The sequence below is a fragment of the Delphinus delphis genome, chromosome 3 (genome assembly GCF_949987515.2).
Source record: "Delphinus delphis chromosome 3, mDelDel1.2, whole genome shotgun sequence".
NCBI lineage: Eukaryota > Metazoa > Chordata > Mammalia > Artiodactyla > Delphinidae > Delphinus > Delphinus delphis.
Genome location: NC_082685.1, coordinates 102,882,003 through 102,888,002, shown reverse-complemented (window position 1 = coordinate 102,888,002; position 6,000 = coordinate 102,882,003). Strand labels below are relative to the sequence as shown.

The 6,000-nt window shown below is 39.0% G+C and overlaps 1 long non-coding RNA gene across 1 annotated transcript in view; it reads left to right on the top strand.

Moving 5' to 3' along the window:
- The first annotated feature begins 281 nt into the window (after nucleotides 1-281).
- LOC132422167 (uncharacterized) overlaps nucleotides 282-6,000 on the top strand; it is a 39,607-nt gene continuing 33,888 nt past the window's right edge. The window contains exon 1 of the long non-coding RNA XR_009518822.1: nucleotides 282-408. This is a non-coding gene — a long non-coding RNA (uncharacterized lncRNA). The remainder of the gene's footprint in view (nucleotides 409-6,000) is intronic.

Sequence of the window (6,000 nt, the reverse complement as noted above, 5' to 3'; positions counted from 1 at the left end):
ATGTTGAATTTTTATGAAACAGAGTTTGTAAATCAAATGGAACATACTCAAGCCTTGGGCTGTGTTTCCATGGGTCTGCAGTCTATAGGTATTGAAATGCTCACCTATACTTTAGGAAAAAAAAAAACACAACATTTTGCAAAAATTGAATGAATGATCATTCGAAGCAAAAGCATGCAGTTCAAAAGCTAAACCTCCCATTGGAGAACAGAAAATTTAATGAGCTTTTAATGGAATGCAATGCTCAGAGTAGTAAATTATTTGTTAGTTGACGATGCAATCAGCATGCTGATTAAGGTTGCTTGGTTTTTTACTAAACATTAACTGAATGAAAACGGGTAGTCCTTGTTCTGCTTGGGGGGCTTTAAGGAAGCAAATGGACTTTCAGAACAGAGATTGTCAATAAAGGTGAGTGCACTCCAGGTGTCATTTGAATATGATGATAAAATACTTCTGATAAATATTTAAAAGCATTTTAAATCCACAATGTTCGCCTAGTGTATTGTGGACTCTGTTTAAAGAAACAGTGGGCCTTAGCAGGCCTAACAACAATCCCTCTATCTCTCTCTAGAAAGAAATATCTAGATCTGCTTTCTTTTATTGCAATAGAGAAAAAAAGGGGGGGGTGGTATGCTTTGAAAATATAAGCCAGCATGGACTCTAGGACCAGGAACTGTTTGGGAGTTTGGAATAGAAGCCTAAGGAAAGACAAAAAAGGACAAAAATCAAAACAAAGGAAAATATTCTGACAGCAAATAAAGAGACATCTGTTTCTCTGGAATAGATTAAGATAAAAATTTAATCAAGTAGTTTTGATGTTTTAAAATAATTGCTATTAGAATACATATTTTTTTCAATTTATAAATGATGGCATTCTGAGACAAGAAGGATTGTGATATCGGAGTTATATTCTGTCTAATTTAGGAGGTCTGAAAGGGGAGTAAAAGAAAAAGATCAAAACTTGGAAATAAATTATGCAATGCTTATTTTTGTGGTTAGATTGTTAATACAGAATTTATAAGGTATATTATTCACCATATATTAATCAATATGTACATTAGCTACAAATTATTGTTTCTGAGAGAGATTTTGTTACTAAATCTGTTTAAATTGCTAGATTTATTTTCCCCCCAAAAAGAAGGGATTCTTTTGTTTGTTTGTTTTTCTCCCTACCAACTGAAGAATTATGGTAGGTTAATTTTCTTTGAACAGCTACAAAGTTCTTTTTCTATAAATCCTAATTAGTTTCATCATCGGTGATTCTCTGGCAATGATAAGGTACCCTTAAAATCCGATAAATAACTACCTCTTGCTTTTAACTCTTCCTGTTTATGACCCAAGAGGTTAAAAGCCTTTGAATGGCATTTGACTTCTGACCTCATATAAATGTTATCTTATCAGTTCCTGCTTGTTAACTCGTATTGAGTACTTGTCCCTGATGGCTTTTAGATAAAGGGTTGTGGGTTTTTTTCTTTTTTTTTTTCTTTTTAATATATTTCCTATAGGAACTAAACCACTTGCTTTGTTCTATGCCTAGTGTACTCCAGTCTACACAGTAACCCGCTATAAATCTGTTAGAAAACCCCAAATATACTTTTATTTATTCTCGACATTATTTTTAGTTTAGCTTTATGGGTGGGATTTTATGATTGAGTATATTTATTATAATTAATAGCAGTAATTACTAGTGCTCTTAATCCTTTAACATGTCAGTCAGGAAGCTGGTGAGCGTGGTACACTCTCTTTTTTTTTAATGCAAAAAAATTTTTAAAATAAACAACAATTTTAGCTTTGCATTTTGCACCAGCATGAGATGAGCTAGAGAGATAATTTATGGAAATCTTGTCTCCCCAGACTTCAGAAGTCTGCCTAATGAGAGAGTCATCAGTAAGATATATCTTTTTTAAAAAATCGAATCCAGACCATGAACAGTGCATTTTTGGACCTTTGAGGGAGGAAGGTGGCGGCCTGGCGTCCTCCTTTGCCCTTCTGTCCTAAGAATTAAGAAGGATTTCAGCCTTTTATTCCTTTTGCAGCCGTGTGTGTTGTTCACACATTCAAGTGTGTATGTGTGTGAGTCCAATCACTATGTACACATCTAAATACATTTGAATGTTTGCATTTTAATCTCTCTCCATACCTCGACGGCATCATGAGGGTATTCTAGGTGGATGCTGGTGCCTCGGAGACTGCCTCATTCACAGATGACCTACAGTGTGATTTGTAAACAAAATATTACATGAATTTCTATGTGGAAAACAGGCAGCGGGGAGGGGAAGAAGGCAGAGGCAGCCATCTTGGAGTCATTTTTCCTTTTAGCCTCCTTCTTCCTCATCCCAAGGCTCGAGAGTTAGAATATTATCTTCATTTTTAATTGGCCTTCAACATAATGCAGGAGGCATGTACAAGGGACCTTTGTATCAGTGTTTGGAGTAGAAAAAAGTTGTAACCTCTTTGGACTTTAAATAATAACTGCGACTATAGACAAAGTACACCTATTATTCTCTATCCTTCTAAATAAATATACATATAAATGAAACATATGCCACGGCTTGTAAGAGACCTGTACAAAACCTATTAAGGGAAACAAATGTCTATTTGGACCATTCATTTACTGCTATCTAAAGAATTCATATGTCAGTAAAGTTATCTGCCCTTCTCCTCCCCATTCTTTTCTCCCCACACAAACACTCACATGCACATACACAAACACCCTCACTATGCAGCAATGACAACCCTAGAAACTTGTTTTTTTAAACATGAATTCCCTTTCTCTTAGATCTGAAGTAGTTAAGGATGAATTTAAAAGACCAGCTTTTATTTTTTATTTTATTTTAATTTTCTGTGTGTGTGTGGAGAGCTGCTCCGGCTCTGTAATGTCCCAACACTGCTTTCATCATGTTCCTATCCTGGCAACACACAGGTTTCACGCAATTTGTCCTAACTTTTCATTTCAACCATTGCTTTTCTCAAAGTGGCCAGAGTTTAAAGACTCAAAAGCAAAGGGAAAAGAAATACCCCGGCAGGGGGAATAACAAACCAGCCCCCAAACTGGTGCTGGTATTCACAGCATTGACACATTCTCCAATGTTTTCTCTGTAGTTATAACACAAAAGCGCTTTCTTCCCTGTTTTGATGTGTTAAAGACGAGAAAGAGAGAGGACACTTGGAAGTGGTAAAATAAGTATTTGGAAGCACAGGGAAGGTGTTTCTCCTTTGAATGTCCAGCATGTGTCAATAACATGCAGATACTTACAGTTTAACATTAATTAAATGTTTAAAAATGGAAAGGGGGTGAAGAGTTAAATTTAAGCAAGTTGTGTCGCATCCGTTGAACTTTTAGCTATCAGTGTTGCCTTCATATTTGTCTAATGAGATGTGCATCTGATGCCAACCATTCTGCTATCTCTGAAATAAGGGTAACCACGATCCTAAGTCCCTCCGAAAAGGGTGTGAGTGGATCAATAACGAACTATTGTCTAATTCTGGTATTTGACAGGAGAAACCACAAACTTTTACTCCTTTTGTGTCAGTAATCTGAGTTAATTTTTCTAGTCAATACGATTTGCAGATTGTTTTACTGGGCGAAACAAATAAGGATCTGAAACAAATAAGGATCTGAATCCTAAACGCTCTCCTGTTCTGACGGCTAAATTCTCTGAGTTGAATCCCAGAGTCCTCTACCATTGTACGTTGTATCCTGGCTTTAAGAAAAAAACAAGATTTAAACATGTAAGCTAGATGATTTCAAAACTGGTGCACATTATACCACCATTCTTATTTATAATTAATTTTTTAATATATAGTTGTAAGTCTTCGTATACCTAAGGCAGAAAAAAGTATTTACTTACATCAGTTTCTATACCAATCAAAATGAACTCCGCAGCCATTTTTGAGGTAATATTTTAAAATCATTGTGGTTAGTAATACTTGTAAATCATCGTAGTGAGAGGAAGAAGACGAAAGGTAATCGAGGCCCTTGTTTTTCTGTATAGCTGTATCATCAAGCTTTATAAAGTTACTTAAGGGTGTATTAAAATACATTGCTTCTATGTATTTATACACTTATAAACTTACTCTAAGAATATAGCAAGAAATACAGTCCATTTGATTTTTTTTTTTCCATTCCTTGCCAGAAATCAAACCTGCTCTGTTTGGAAAAAGCAGAGACTTCTGTGATATCGTGGACTTTTTTGTATTTCAGTAAAGAAGTTGAGGACATGGAATCAGAAATATCAAAATTTTTAGGACCCAAGTTATTCCTGTAAAGGTTTTATCCCTTCCTTTGTGAAGACTGATACAGATGGATTTCTAATTTCCTTTGGTCTCTGTCCTCTCTTTTTTGTGTTTTCTTATTCACATAAATTAGCTTTGTCCTTTCTTACTAGAATGTTTGATTTGGGCACACTCTCCCAGATAGATTCTCAGTCTCACTCCCCTCAACTTGTCTGGGGTTTAGGATGGGGAGTGGTTTTCCTTATTTAAAAAGCTTTGTAATTCAGACTCCGAGAGCCTGGACCTTTTCTCTATCCATCTGGACATGCTCAAAGGTCATACCCAAGATCATAAGCCATGTTTATATCCTTCTTATGGGCAAATGATAAAATAATATCCACAGGCATCTGATACTAGGGGCATGGCCTGGACACACACCTTGCCCTCTTCCCCTTGGCCTCTCCTGCCCTGATGAATGAATACATCCTTCTCCAAAGTTGATGCTTTCAAGGGACCAGTCAGATGCTGGCAGGTCAGCTGGCTGTCCTCTTGAACACTCTGGGGTTCATAAATCAGAGAAACGTTGGTGTGGTTGAAAGAAGAAGGTAGTCCAGCCTGAGGGAAGCCACGTAAATCTCTCCCGGAGCATTGTTCCTGATAGAGAGTGGGGATTCGAGCTGGGGTAACTCCTGGGGTCTTGGCTGCTATTAATGCCCTGGCCCTCCCGCAGTGGGTGCTAACTTGTGCAGGAGAGCTGCCACCACCCTTCCCAAACATCGGGCCACTTGGAAAAGTCAAGCACTGCTGAGCCCTGATTTTCATTTAATAGTCAAAACCAAGATGCATTTGGGCTATGATGATAGGACAGCTCCCTTGAAAAGAATATTTGAACTACAAAGGCATTCATTTAGGGCTGGCGATGTTGCAAAAGGGCCTGCTAGAAATTAGCAGCCTGTCCTGGTATTTGGAGAGCAAGAGTGACAACTTATTGGAAGTTCTCAAGGAATCATTTATATTTCACAGTCCACTAGGCCGCTGATTTGAGATTGTCTGTTAGCATAACAAAGGCTCTGAGCCTGTGAACTTCAGAAACCTTTCGACCTCTTAGCTGCTGGCATGAATAGCCCCCAGTCCTGCCTATAGAGATCTCCCAAAGCTCCCCTGTTCGTGGCTAAATTGTTAATCAGGGTAATTTAATATAGTTTTCAATATGCCTCATCTCTTATTGGGAAAGGTATTCACAGCTCCCCTACCCCTGAAAAAAAAGTTCTTTTATTCAAGTGTGAGAGGGGCAGCTGCAGACAGACCCCCATCCCCCAACACCCCCCCTGTAGCAGCAGTAACATTCGGAGCAGCAACCATGGTGAAGGGCCAGAAAAAGAAACTCGAACGACCATCCCTCTGCATGCATGCACTCCAACCTGAACCTGAAATTCCAGTCTGTTTAGGCTAGGAACCGACAAAACAAAAACCCAGAGCTCAGCATAACTGAAACCTCAGCGCTTACACACACACACACACACACACACACACGCACACGCACACGCACACGCACACGCACACACACGCCACACCCCCTTCTCCACCCTCTCTTTTCCCCCACCCTTCTCCTCCCTCCTTGTCTCCTAACTAAGCTTCTCTTCCGGCTCCCGTCAAGACAAAACGCACCAGAGCCCAAGGCCTGCTAATTTTCATTTCTCTCCCTCTTTGGAGGCAGCCCACACCATCCTGCACGCTCCTTCACACAGTCACCCTCAGCCCGAGCCCGCAGCCTCCCCCAGTGTC